We start from the raw sequence: 15917 nt of genomic DNA, 5'->3' as shown, positions 1-15917 counted from the left end.
ATAATATATAATTATGTGGGTGGTACACGTGACGATATTTACCCATCTCTGTTGTGTGATATTTGTGTAATTGTGTACTCAAACCCACCAATTTCTCTGCTAGCAGGGAAATTGTCTTCGTGCTCAATGATACGCGAAGGAAATACTTTCCATCAACAAAGGAAAAACCAGTCGTCGCCCATTCAACGCAAAAAATATTTTTGATGTCTTAGATTTTCTACTGATGTACAACACTATCGAACTTTTTTTTCTTTTCTCCATATGAGTGCTATTATTTATAGAATTATTATTCCAGATTGTGGCATAATTTATTATGAAACTGTAAACCTTTTATTTGTGTTTTTCTAATTTTCAAAACAATTCTAGAAAGAGTCTTATAAAAAAATTGTTGATTTTACTTCAGGGTGAAATATATAATTATATAGGGCGAAATATTTCTTATAGCAAGGTTTTAACTGACGTACTTCAATGAATCTAACATTCTTAAAACCTTGTGTATATTCAATATTGAATAAAAAATCAAACAAATGCACGTTTTATGAAGTTTTTTTATTTTCTAAGTTTAACCTTGAATTTTAAAAAATATATTTTTTTTAATTTGATTAATTAAAACACTTCTTAATAATGACAATAACCCCCCTACCATTATGATGCTGATTATGTTAATTTATATAATAACACTTGTTTTTTGTTTAAAGAGGAATATTAATTATGTGTATAATACTTAAGTGGAACAACACACTAAGTGTAGATATACCTATAGCATTTGAAAAAATATAAACAGGAAAAATTACACCAAATCTAGATGAAATATTTTAGTACTCAAATATAATGTGGAAAAATATATTTTTATAATTATTTCCTAAATTAATATCACGATAAATATGAGTATATGTTTATAATATGATTCGTAATTTAAATATTATGTAACTTATAATTTAAATATAACGACACTGTTCTGGCGGAAGACACTAATTCGAAAAAATGACATATTGAGTTAGTTATACCAAAATGTTCCTTATTTCAAACTTTACCGTCTGGAAACCTTCTTAATAAATAAACAGTGTTTATTTTAAAGTCATCCTTTTTACGATTCACATGATAGACCATTTCAAACATTTTAACAACTTCAAAGTCAAATTACTCAATAGTAGTATTCTCCAGTTAGTGTGTTCTGCCAGAACAGAGACGATAATATAAAGATTTTGATACACATTATTTCCAATGGATTTTTGCTCTCCTGGATAGTTGACATTTTTGAGTTAGTGTGTTATTCCATGAGGCAGTCATGGTGATTTATCAAGAATGCAATGGAATGAATAATGACTGAAATAACAACAATGTCTATAATTTCAATGAAAAATATTAAAAACATAAAATACAGCGTTGTTTTTAAAAAGAATTATTTCCAGAGTTATAAGATTACTAAATTTGGTTATGACATATGCGCCACCCTATACAACTAGATATTCATGACGCAGTTTTCTCACAAGATGACAAATACTAACCTACTGAAACGATAAAAATTAATACCTACGCAATAATCATAAAATACTACTAGTAAAAATATGACGATATCTGTAATAGTTACTTTTCAGAATAAGCTATAGTTTCGATCGTAAAAATGCCATACGAAAAATTTCACTATCGTACGTTTTTACTTGCCGTTGAACAAGGAAAATCACATCGTATTTTTTTAGTAAAACATGCCGAGCATTTTAATATTTTAAGTCATGCCCCTTGGGCATACAAAAAAAAACAATTTTCCTTTCAACGCTGACGAGCAGTTTTCATAATTGCTTGGATTATTAATTTTTAACGAAATTGGGTCGTCTGTGACAATATAAAAGTGATTTTTTTATCATTGCTATATATATATAATGATTTTTATTTCATACGCAATAACATCGTGGACTATTACACAACGGTGTATAAGTATAGTTTAATTATTTATAATTTTATGTATATCTTCTTCTTTTTCTTAACCCATACCATTTGGACACTACACGGTGAGTCACCTCTAAGAACCCCTGTCGCTTACCAGTTTTTTTGCATCCTACCGGGTCCTGAAGTATATTAAAAACCGTGATGATTGTATTGCAATGGCAATATTTGAGTCCGTCACTTGGTTACATGGAAACATATCTTTTGGTTGCCCATGTAGAGGTTTTGTATATAACCCTACAATTATCAGAACGTTAGTGGTCTCAGGACGAAGACAATCGAGATGCGTAATACTCTCTTGACAAGTGACATTTCTGTCATATGCTTGACTGAAACCTGGCTCAATGACTCGATAGTAGATATATTGTATTTCGTTGTGATCGTACATTTGGTCAAAGGGGTGGCGGTGTGTTAATTGCCGTTCGCTCTGATCGGGTAGATAGTGTATCTGTGATTGACCATATATTTACTGGTATCGATGTAATTATTGTCAAATTGCTGTGTAGTGGGTCGCCTTTTATTATTAGCTGTGTTTATTTTCCGCCTCGATCATCGTGTAATACTTATAATATGTTTTTCTCATATTTTGAAAATTCGTCTATTGGCAGCTCAATTGCAATCATCGGTGACTTCAATCTTTATTCGGCATCCGCCAATGTTGATTAGGAATTTGCGCACTTTCTGAGCTGTATGCACTTTAAACAGTTTTCTCAAATTAAAAATGTGAAATCACGCATATTGGACTTGGTCTTGGCAGATACAGATTGTAATGCACAGGTGAATGCTTGCGTTGATCCCCTTGTGCAGGAAGACGCTTACCATCCTACTCTATTAGTTGAGTTGCCAATCAATTATCATAATTTTTCCAATAGTCGTCTTAGCGATAGCAATAATTTCAATTCTGTTAGCTCGGAAATTTTCTTTTTTAATAAATGGAATTTCTTCAAAGGCGACCTATTACAAATGTATTATGAAATGCAGAGTATTGATTGGAATGCTTTATATAGTACCGATGATATTAATAGTGCAATTGATGTTTTATATGTAAATATTTATAGTGTATATTCCAAGTCTTTTCCCATTAAGAAGTCTTCGGGTACTTCGCGCAGCTACCCTAAATGGTTCATTCATAGCATTATTAAATCCATTGACTTGAAAGCCATCTGTCATAAACGATGGAAGCGCTCGAAGTGCCTGAATGATTATGGTGCTTTCTCCGATATGCGCAGAAGAGTTTATCGCGCCATTGACGCTGCTCACAAAGCGTACATTGAGAAAATTTCCTTGAATTTAACCTCAGACCCGAAAACTTTTTGGACGTATGTTAGGAGCTTACGTAACTCTTCTGCACAGCTATCGTCTATGTCTTTTAGGGGTAGTGTATTGAATGGCTATAAATCCATCGCTGACGGTTTTGCTGAATATTTTAGGTCAGTTTATTCCACGATTCCACCAAAACTTCAACCTCAACCTGAATACTTTTCGTCTTCTTGGCCCATACTAAATATTGGTCCTCTGGATGAGTCAGATATGAAATATGCTTTCTCTAGACTATATCCGAAATCTTCAGTAGGTCCAGATGGCATTCCTCCATGGCTATTAAAAGGATGCAAAAAACTTTTAAGCGATCCTTTGTTGTATATTTTCAATCTATGTTTAAGTAAATCTACCTTCCCTGAATGTTGGAGCTTAACTCGTATACGACCGGTGTATAAAAATGGCTCGGTATCTGAAATAACTAACTTCCGACCAGTGGCTGTTCTCTCTGCACCGGTCAAACTATTTGAGTCCATTTTACATAAATATATATATACACATGTGGATGGTCAGCTGACTGACGCTCAACATGGTATTCGATCTACTCGATCAACAGTTACCAACCTCATGGAGTACACTGAATACATATCTCGTTCACTAGACAATCATTGTCAAGTTGATGCAATTTATACGGATATGTCAAAGGCTTTCGATCGAGTTGATCATGATATTCTTTTAACTAAACTGAGTGCAGTAGGCGGATCTATTAATTTTGTAATTTTTTTCAAATCTTATTTTTCGCATCGTTGTCAATATGTCGAGTACGCTGGGTGTGCATCTGAAGTCTTTCAAACTCTTTCAGGTGTTCCCCAAGGATCAAATCTTGGACCAATTATGTTCCTCATATTTGTCAATGATATAGTTAAAGCCATGGATGGAGTGGAATTTTTACTTTTTGCGGATGATTTGAAATTATATGCACCAATTCGCAATGAGTTGGACTGTTGCATGTTACAGAGAAATCTCTGTTCAATTGAAAGTTGGTCAAAAAAGAATAAATTAGAATTTAACACTGACAAAAAATGCTTTTGTATTACTTTTTCTAGGTCAAGAACTCTTAAATTAATTAAGAACGATTAAATACAATTATATTATGTCAAAAAATTCTTTAAAACGTCAATCTGAGGCGAAAGATCTTGGGATAATTTTTGATTCTTCATTATCCTTTCACTCGCATATCACTTCCACGGCTCTACGTGCGAGTAAGCTTCTAGGATTCATCGTGCGACAATCCAAACCATTCAAGAATCCTAATGTATTACGTACACTCTACGTCTCATTAGTGCGTAGCATTTTTGAATATGGGTCGATTATCTGGTGTCCTTATAAGGTTTCCTATAAGCTTATTTATTTTTAGAACGCGTCCAGAAGGAATTTCTTCGATGTCTTTATTTTAAAACATTTAACTATTTTCCTTTCGATAATTCGTCAGATGATTATTTTCCGACTGCCTTTCTACAAGGCATGCTTACTTTTCACTCTCTTGAATCTCGTCGGTCTCTTCTGCTGTTGAAACACTTTTGCCTGTTATCGCGAGGGATGGTTTCCAATCCTGGTGTCCTAATGAATTTGAATTTCCATGCGCCTGTCAATTACCTACGTGGTCGGCAGTCATGATTTATTCTGGATTGGAACCGTTTCCTCGTGTCAAGCCTATCAGGCACCATTAGCGAGAGGTGCAAGACTAGTAAATGCGCTCCCTAAAGACATAGACATTTTCAATGATGTACTTTGCATTTTATTTTTGAAACTGTATTTTTCTGTATAAAATTGTATATTTTCCGTTCTCAAAAATTATATTTTTCTGTATTAAATTATACTTAAGTATGTTTTGATTTTTTTTTTTTTGTTATTATTGTTATTATATATATATTTCTTTTTCTATATTCTCTTCTCTCTTGTGAGGGTAATGTTTGACTTATAATGTAAATCTCATGTTGTGTACGTCTTGAATTTAGATTTGTTATGTCCACAATGTTTTGTATTCTTAAATAAATAAATAACAACTGACATGTCATTGTCTATGGTCATTTATAGACCATAGACAATCACGCAAACGGAAATGTAACTGTTGTCTTTCGGCGTTCCTACAATGTAGTCGACATGCCCCACTGTTCTGTGTCTCTCACCGTATCTAAATTCCAAATTAATATAAGCCTTTCAACCAACTCAAACTAAAATCAACGTGACAGTAATTTTTTTTTCTACGATAGTTTATTTCTACGATATAAAACCAATAAAATACCAACTCTGTATATTATTCATCACTGCCCGAGCATACTATGTCACACACACACATCAAGCAATCTTCGTCGATTAAACATAACATCGGGGGTGAGAATAACACAACGTTCATCCTCCCGATATCCACACTGAGAAATTGGACCAAATTAGCCAATAAGCTATCCTTGTTTTAAAGATGTCGGTTGAAGTGAATTGACCAATCAGACATTAGAACGTCTGACGAAAGACTTCCTTTTTACATCAAGGACAATTGGCGGGTTTGGACGTGACTCTGGTGACGGACCTGAGAGTAACTATGTATCAACTTGATTTTTATATTGTATAAACTCTGGTTATGTATGTTCAGACAACTGTAGCTTCTCAACAAGATTATTTATTATTTAAATATTTGTTGCAGTTCATGCTCACTGTAAATCATTTTAAATGTTTTTGTGTTAAAATACACAGGGTTTCATAAATTCTAGTCTTATTAATTATTTTTCAGTGTCTCCCCACTCCATATGTTTCATTTTCAGAATATGGGAAGGCAAATGCTGAATGGCGGCCACTCTAATTCTTGTAGTAGAATCCTGGCAGTCATCTTCTGAGGCCATGTGGTCTTACCAACGCTCGAAATGTAAAATTTTACGAACCGGAGCGCTCGATAATTTTACGAAAATATTTCCTAACATTATTATCTAATTGTATATGTATTTTTAAAAATAAGTGTGTTAGATTTTTTATTATGTGGCATATGTCGCTCAGACGGTCAAATTAATATTTGCATGAGACGAAGCGATAATTTTGGGGATGTTACGAACCGGAACGGCGCTCCGGTGCGTTCCGATCCATTTCGAGCCCTGGCGTTAAGGTCTGAGGCTGAGCTAGGCCACGGGTTGTAGTTAGTTTATGAAGGGTTTGCAGGTTTCATTATAAATATAATTTTATTAATTATGAAATCATATTTATATTTTTTTTGTTTAATACATAAGACGCTAAAGACGCGCCTAGCGCGTAACGATTAGGTGGCCATTCGATATAATTAGCATGCTATTAAAATTTGGTAATTAATAAATTTGACAAGGTTTAATGTTACTTCTTCACTTTTGGCCACAGGCTGCTTTGTTATCTTCGCATTACTTTTAAAGTCAGCCACATCCAATATCCACTGAAAACATCGAACCTCTAAAATATTATACAAAGGCCAATTATATTGCATTTTTAAACAATTGCGACGTCGTATTGCGGACACGAAGATCTCTTCACATAATTTTGTGTGTACGTATTGTTTTAGCTTTGTTTTTTTGTACCTATATTATATACCGATGGCTCAGATGGCTCAGTTCCATAGTGATACAAGTAGGAATTAGTAGTTTTGAGTATTGGCTGATCAAAGTTTTGACTCACCTTTTTATACTGACTTGTAGAAAAGTGACAAAAACATCGGCCCTACGGGGTGGTTGGTTTTTGGTGTTGTAATTTTGTGGAACTGAAGAGAGCGATATACGAATATAATGGCTAACATAACTCAAAACTGTTTTTGACTTATACTATGGAAATGAGCCATCGATATCATTAAATTAATTTAATTTTGTTCCTCCGTGATTTTCTCTCCCGTGGCACTTTTTATTAAATTACGTCTTTCAGTAAACTCAGTCAAAGCTCACTTGAGAGCGTGGTGATCTCAGTCTTCGGTATCTGCTCCTGACATATTCCCAGGCGTAAATAACTACTGATGCTTCAAATCCAAACGTTGGGCCTCATGATACGATCGATTAAGACCGAGTATGGTGTGGGGCGGATTTGTTTGGAGGGTCCATGTTTGTGTTGTTCTAAGGCTTCGTAAGGGACCAAGGTATGTTCTGAGCGAACTGAATCGTTCCGTGTAATTGCTATTTAAAGTCGACGATTGCTCACGACGATTGCTAAATCTGGTTGGGTATGCGAGGCCTTTAACAACATAATAGGTTTATGTCTATCAAAATGTTAATTTTGATAGACTTAATGATAGTCTTATAGTCAAGGATATTATAAATAATCTAATCGTCCTCTTAGAACCGAACAAACTGACTGATTTTTTGTGAAAATACTTAAGAAAATCTTTTTTTTTTATTATATGGAGTCAGAAAAAGCGTATCTGAATTATGAACATATAAAAGGTTATCAGCTTAGATCATCCAAACCTTTCAATTTTAAAAACATTTTGAACAAAATTAACGAAATATTTAGTAGCATAGTATACTTTTTAATGTCTTTTTTTTCACATAAACAATGCTTTCAACTAATTCATTATCGTATATTTAAATCAATATTCTTATATTAATGACAAAAAAGTTTAAAAGTGCTCTACTGTAAATATCAAAAAATCAATTAGGCTTGTTCTGTTCTAAGATGATGTAATGCAGAAAATTGTAAATGTTATACCACTTAGGGTCTAGGACGAATTGGCACCGGAACAACTGGACGGAATTCGAAAATAAATAGATGTTAGGTACTTAGGTATAGGTAATAATATTATTATTTATATTTAAATGATTATATTATGATTTAATAGTTGGTGAGAATTTAAATATGCAGACGTAAATAATGATTTAATCGTGCATTATGTTTAAGTTCCAACGAAAAAAGGGTTTTTTTATTTTATATAAAGCCTTAGGCATGGTAATTCTCAATCCACAATAAAGAATACATTATGTTAAGAGTACAGTGAATTAAAACTACTAAGTAGTAGATAGAAACTGATTAAAATACGTCGTCTACGTTCTGTATACGTGTCTACGACAGTGCGGCGTTCAATTGTCCGGAGTTCAGTTGTCCCATTCCCTACCACGTAGTTACAAAAAATAATAATATTAAATAATAAGAATATAAAAAATAAAATTTGACGGTATATTTTATAAACGCAATCAAATAAAGATTAGTATTTCTCGCAACAAGTATACTAATTATAATCTGCATAATAAAATAAAAGTACAATGTAAGTACAATAATTATCACTACGACTAAAAACTTCATTCCGAATGATTTCAAGCATTTTAGGTGCTCATTTTCCCTCCTACAGCCAGGCATCCCTAATGATATCGGAGAAAGGAGAACATTAAAAATGGCGTTCATAATAGACACTTAAAATAATCTTCGAGTCATTAAAACCTAATCCTCTTTCGGAATAATTGCAATGCTCAAACAAGATTCTAACGATTTTAACCCTCGTAATGAGGCTAAATAAAAAAAAAGTTGCGCAGTGCAGAAATGGCCTGTTTACGATAAGTATACATAATATTATTATTACGTACGTATAAATTACTTTTTGGAAAGTGTTTCTGAGTTAAATAAAATTCTATTATTATATTTTCAATTAAATCTCATTAGTTAACCCCATAAATTATTTTTATTAGAATTGACGATTTACACCTCTTGAATGTAGTATTTTTAGTATTTATAAAGAATAATGATCTATTATTAGGTTTTGACGATTTATTATAATATGCTATCTAGTGTATTAATATTAATAAAATAGGGTTTTTACTAATTAGGTTTTTACTGACACTTCAACTATTCATAATTTAATATTAATACTATCGACTGAAGGTACTTGATGGAATTTAAATTTAAATTCTAATGGATTCAATTCATAATTTGTTTATTGTATTTTTTGTGACCTTTGACTTGATAGATAGGTAATGGAGTTTTTACCTACTTGATTGTATTGATTTATTATATAAACTAGAGTAAAGAGTGTTCGTTGTCAGTGTGTGTATACCTTTGGTGATTGTACACGGCGCCTGAAGATGCCTAAAGGCGAAACCCGGGTCGCAAAAAACGACTTAAATGGAATAGTACAGAGCTTGAATCCATTAGAATTTAAATTCAAATTCCATCAAGTAACTTCAGTCGATAGTATTAAGATTAATTTTATATCTATAACAGCTTACGTACTTAGCCCTATCACGTTTCAGTAATTGATTATACGGCAAAGACAAGGTCGTATCAGTTGCCTTGGTCCACTGCTACTTTTTCAACGATCTGTACGTATGCCATAATGTGAGACTTGAATCATTTAAGTCGTTTATGTAACTTTGAGGCATTGCGACTGAATTTGCGTTACTATACTACAAGTATCTATACTACATCATAATGATCTATTCTTAGATTCACCGCTGGATGCCGAGCTATTTCAACTCCTTGTGTAGGTACAGTTTTTTATAACCATGTATATACCTGCTGAACTTAATAGTCGAGGAAATTAGAGTTGCCTTTAGCTTATCACCTATAATGTAGGTATAATCGTATCACTGTATTTGTCCAATCTCCCATTCAATATGTCCAGCTTATTACTCACCAGTTTGACTACATTACATCATAATAATATTATACTCTTGTCTCCTTATTTCTTCTCATTATTTTAAAATGTAAAATGAATTAATTTTCTGTCTTTTCCTTTTTTGTAATCAAATGACACTCTGTATAACATATTGATAAAATAACACTACGCCCTTTCTGCATCTGTGAATCAAATGAAAATATTTACAATGAAAAAAGCAACTTTCACACTTGAGTAAAATTAACACTGATGCACTCTACAAACTACTTAAGGCTGCATTCTCAATAATCCCTGTATAATCCGGGGATATTCTCATCTCATTTTGACTCGTGTAAAAAGTGCATTAGTTTTGTCTCCGTTACTCCCACTTTGTGAAGTTTCACAGATGTTACTTGAACAACGATCTTTCGCGGCATATTTTTTTATTTGACATTTTCACAGCTGCTTAAAATGTGGATGGCAATATTTTCTTTTAGTATATATGAAAATATCATATCGATTCACCTCGCACTTCTATTTTTTTATTATGAATAATATTAAACAGTGTTCGAAATTAGTATACTAAAAATTACAACGTAATCTACATCATCAACCAGGGTCAATTTCTTTATAGATAAAAGCCCTAACTCAACTAACTCTCCTTCGTCTTTAGTTCTGTAGGATTTTATGTAAGTGGGTGATCTTATTTGATTTTATTATTTAAGTTTATTTGATTTGTTTAAATAAATATGTTAATTTAGACGTCTTGTGTACCTGCGTGTATTGTTTCCGGAGGCTTGCAACGGACTGAGCTCAGACGGGATACTACAACAGTTCTTCACTGCCACATAATCCACCAAACTTAATGAGTTCATGAGAATATATTATTTTGATGACAGAAGATGAGAGAAATGTTTTTGAGATTGCTTCAAACACTGTCAGTATATATTTTTAATAATAAAAAAAAAAATAAGCCGTTACCTGAGTCTATTAATATTACAGTGGGTTAGGTTGATGAAAACGTACGCGATTCATCTGTGTCTCATATAGCACATGATAATTGTAATTTAATTATTGTATTGGACCAAAACTCATCTTTACCAAACAGCGGTTATAATCGATTCAGAAGTGCCCATGATGAATTAATAAAAAAAAAAAATTTATATACTTTTTGAATTATTTACCAACTCAACATTCACAAAATTTATTTATTTATTGATATATAGTTTTACTCATAAATAGTACTTGCATAAATATAGCCTCCAATTTTGATACACAATCTTTACAATGAAAAATAAATATACACTCAAATATAAATAAAGTTTTATGAATATAAATTAACAGTGTAGAAATATTGGTTATGTTTACAGCATGTGCTTGCTTGAATGTTATTTGGTTGAATTGAACGACTAACTAAATGACACTATGCGCATGCGCATGTATCCTCGAGACCGAAATGAATATAATCATAATAATAAACTGTGTCGCATTGGCGCGCGCAACTTCGTCACACGCCAAAAATACACTCTAATCTGTTTTCCCAAACGCGCCTAAAGAAGTATAACTTCAAAAACTCAATACTGCATTAAAAATGACGAAAAACTATAACTTAAACGTAATTGAATAAGAAAAGCTAAATTAATTAGTCGTACAAAATTTCATCAAGCCTGTCATGTTACTCGGCAGAGTCTTAATAATTCCACGTCGGTGGAATAAAACTGTCGGCCGACGAATTTCGTGTTTTATGCGTCCGGGAAGTGGCTTACGATGTTTAAGATGGCCGAACCACCCTATCCTTGTATAGTATGGACTGTATCACTTGACCGCTTTCAGTTATTCATCGAGCATAATACAAGAAAAAAAAGTCTAACCAACTTAGATAAATTCACACTGTAGTAATTTTATATGTATTGTTAGTTAGTTTCAATTCTAATAATTCTAATTCTAAACTAATTTATTTTTTACATACGGTGAAGATTACAAATTATAAATTTAAGACATTCACAACATGGCATCAAATTGGTCGTTAGGTATATTTAATTGCATTAAATAAAACCCCAAATTTTTTTGACCCTTCAGCGGTATTTACAGTAACATCTACCGGTAGAAAAATAAAACTAGCTGTCTCAGTCAATAATAAAGACAAACGTCATTGAGCAGTTAATACAAGCAAACGTTGTCCATCCGAAATTATGTAAAACTAATTAAAATTATCCCATTATATTATAAAAAATACAGTTAGAAATATATTTATAACAAGTCAGATAAAAAGTCAATATTGTGTGTTGTAATACGAGGGTGGGTCAATAATTCCTTAGAAAAAAGCATTAAAACAGTTTTTATTTTTGTATTTTTTTTTTATTTCTCAACATAATCTCCTTGGAGCCTCAATACACTTGGTTACACGTTTCTCAATTTTTTTTAAACCGTCAGAAAAATAAGTTTTCGGAAGGTCCTAAAAATAAGCATTTGTCCGATCGATGACTTCTTCATTTGAAAAAAAACGTTGTCCACTTAGCCATTTTTTTAAGTTTGGGAAAAGGAAAAAGTCACTGGGGGCTAAATCTGGCGAATACGGTGGGTGGTCGACCAATTCGAACTTCAATTCTTCAATTTTAGCCATTGATCGTAAACATGTGTGAACACAGGCATTGTCCTGATGAAAGAGGATTTTTTTCCTGTTTAAATGAGGCCGTTTTTCTTCAATTTTGTTTTTTAGCTGGTCCAATAAAGATGCATAATAATTCCCTGTTATTGTTTTTCCTTTTTCCAAATAGTCAACGAAAATAATTCCACGTGCATCCCAAAATACAGTAGCCATAACCTTACTAGATGATTTTACGGTTTTCGCCTTCTTTGGACATGGTTCGCCTTTCGCAATCCACTGCTTTGACTGTTCTTTCGTCTCGGGAGTATAGTGGTGTATCCATGTTTCATCTACAGTCACAAAGCGACGAAAAAATTCATCCGGATTGCGTTGCATGAGCGACAACAGGGCTTTAGAGGCCACCACCCTATTGCGTTTATTGTCGACTGTGAGCAAACGCGGCACCCATCTTGCAGAAATTTTTTTCATGCCCAATTTGTCATGTAAAATAGAAATGACGCTACCTTTTGAGATCCCTGTAACCTCAATTATCTCACTCAACTTTAATCTTCGGTCACTTAACACCATATCGTGGATTTTATTGATCATTTCTGGTGTAGTCACCTCTACAGGACGTCCTGAGCGTGGTTCATCCTTTGTTGATGTACGACCACGTTTAAATTCATTTAACCAGTTATAAATAGTTGCAAGTGAAGGAGCAGATGTGCCGTGAACTAAATCCAACTCATTTTTTATTTCCTTTGCTGTTAACCCTTTTATATTAAAATGTTTAATAACAGCTCTAAACTCAATTTTCTCCATTTTCCATTTTTCCATTTTCCTTTGTACGAGAATGTACGAGAAACACACAACAACCCGACCAATCTGATTGAAACTTCGCAGCATACTGAATCGGTAGTGCCGCTGCATGAAAACAAACCGCTTACAGTACTAGTCGCGCCACCTGTCGGCTTTTCTAAGGACTTATTGACCCACCCTCGTATAATATATGCCTATCTGAAATCAAGCGTTAGTAGTTGCGTATATAGAGACCATCAGTTGTGTATTCTCTCAAGGTGCAGAACCAACCTGCCACTGGTAATGCCTATTGGGAGGGCGATAACTATGTTCAACGAAATTGCTTCGGGTGTTTATATATTCCACCTACGTGAGAATGAGTTTAGGTGGACGTTGTTTTATAAATTCTTAAAATAGGGTCCGCTTAACTCATCCGGTGTACTTCCTTGTATCTAATTTATCTACTCATCTAACTCTTTTGTATGTAATACTGTTATATGTATATATCTTTGTTTCTAAATGTCATGTTATGAACGTCTTAAACATATAATTTGTAATGTCCACAATATGTAAAAAAAAAAAAATTGAAAATTGAAAATTATGTATAATAACTGTAAATATTTTTTAATATATTATAAACAACTAGGTATACCTATATTATTAGAACTCACTACACTTTGCTTATTTCTGTTCACTGTTTCGAAATATAGCACCAGAAAATGACTTTTGTTCAAATTTTTAAGTTTACAAAAGATATCTTATGTTTATGAGATATGATACGAGTATCATATTTAATTATTAGGTTGCAAAAATGCCACCGATAAAAAGGGTTTCCCATTGCATCCGTTTTTTTATAAATTACTAAAATAATAAACTGAAGGTGACCTAGCTTTAATACTATGACTATGTTTGTTTATGAGAAATTTCATAAAATATAATGATAATCCTTGTACCGTAAACGCGTTTTTTACTTATTCTTACTCGTATGTCAAAATTCAGATAAGTATATTGAAGATAAGTTAACTACCACGTTATAATAATAATCATTTTGCTTGTTTTCCTAACTTCCATTAAGTTACCAATTCCAACGGCATACGGTTAAGCGTTGCTTAATTCCACTTAAGCACTTAACTTGGACGATAATTATATTTGGCTTTTGGTCCGTAGCATAATAAAATAAAAATCAAAATTACGTTAAAAAATTAATTCTAAAGATTTTTTTAACTAGGTGACAACGTACAATACAATCATTCCATATTATGCTGGCTGCTTCGATAAGATTCCTAATTCAAATAATAAAACATAATATTTAAAATTATGGCTAAATTTTTCACTGAATGTACCTACGTCATTTGAAATACCTCAGAAACCTAACTATTAGAAAAGGCATAGTGAAAATGTAATTAATATTGCATCGGTTTGCTTACTTGATGTATGTCACATTTAAAACATTTTTTTTAGATGTTCGAAATTAAATAATATTGTTCTTTTTTCTTTTTACCATATTACATCATTATGGAGCTATACAGAGTGGAGGTGTTGTATTAACAGATTTTTATTTGTACGAGAAATAGATGTTAGCCACTTGTTTTACCTATTAGATATTATATTATACTCTGGGTTCAAACACACATTTATTAAACAACAATATGTGATTTTTTTGCGAGACCCGGTATTCGAACCCAGGACTTTATACGAGGTATAAATGAGAACAATGCCATTCTGGACAGTGTTGACCTGTGTATCCCTGGTCTTAGAAATAGATAGCATCAGTTGTTTATTCTCCCAATTATTCTTATTGGTGGTAATGCTGGTAGTAGGCTGCTAATAGCACTGGTAATGCAAATTGGGAGGGCGATAACTATGTATCCAGAAAATTGCTTTGGGTGTTGATATATTTCACTTGTGTGAGAGTGAGTTTAGGTGGACGTTATTTTATAAATTCTTAAAATAGGGTCTCCTTAGCAAACTCGGTGTACTTCTTTGAACTTCTATATAATATGATTGTATTTTCACTGCTTTTGCATGTTTATATTATGTTCTCTTTTTATATTTTCATTTTTATCATTTTTATTAAATAGTTTTTTTCTTTATAATATTTTTTATGTCATGTTGTGAACGTCTTAAAAAGAATTTGTAATGTCCATAATGAGTTTTAAAAAAATGAAATTGATATTGTAAGCCGATGCCTTACCGCTAGGACATCATCATATTCTTATAATAAACTAATAAATTTAAATTACTTTTACGCAGAGGTGGCACTCCTTTTTTTCATTAATTTAATTATGAAATTCACTGTATAAAATGATTCGAGTACACAGTCCATCCTATAAGCAGTAGGTAGGTACCGAGTCCCTGTTTAATATTCCAAATGTATCATTTGCTGTGCATGTAAAAGAGATCTCCCCAAAGCCTGTGGTGCTGGTCCATAAATAATATACCGTCAGTGCACGCGCTGCTAACTCACCCGTGCAAAGGACAATGAATAACAGGATATCTTTTGTCTAGATATGGCCACACCAGGGTTGTGTCTCTGACATTTTGCCAATAAATTGCATTCTATTGCTTCAAATCCATTACATCTGGTGATAATATTTTTTATTCCTCTTCTACATAAAACCTCGTATCATCAGCAGCCATTATCTGCCTATCCAATGCTGTATCAAGATCATTTAACCGTCTCACTATCAATGCCCTGAAAAATCTCAAATCTTTTTAAAGCATAGTACTCGTACATTACTATTAGGG

The sequence above is a fragment of the Rhyacophila brunnea genome, unplaced genomic scaffold, assembly GCF_057557595.1.
Source record: "Rhyacophila brunnea isolate RB1 unplaced genomic scaffold, BYU_Rbru_1.0 scaffold_11, whole genome shotgun sequence".
Lineage (NCBI taxonomy): Eukaryota > Metazoa > Arthropoda > Insecta > Trichoptera > Rhyacophilidae > Rhyacophila > Rhyacophila brunnea.
The sequence above is the reverse complement of the archived record's forward strand: the minus strand, read 5'-3'. Positions refer to the sequence as shown.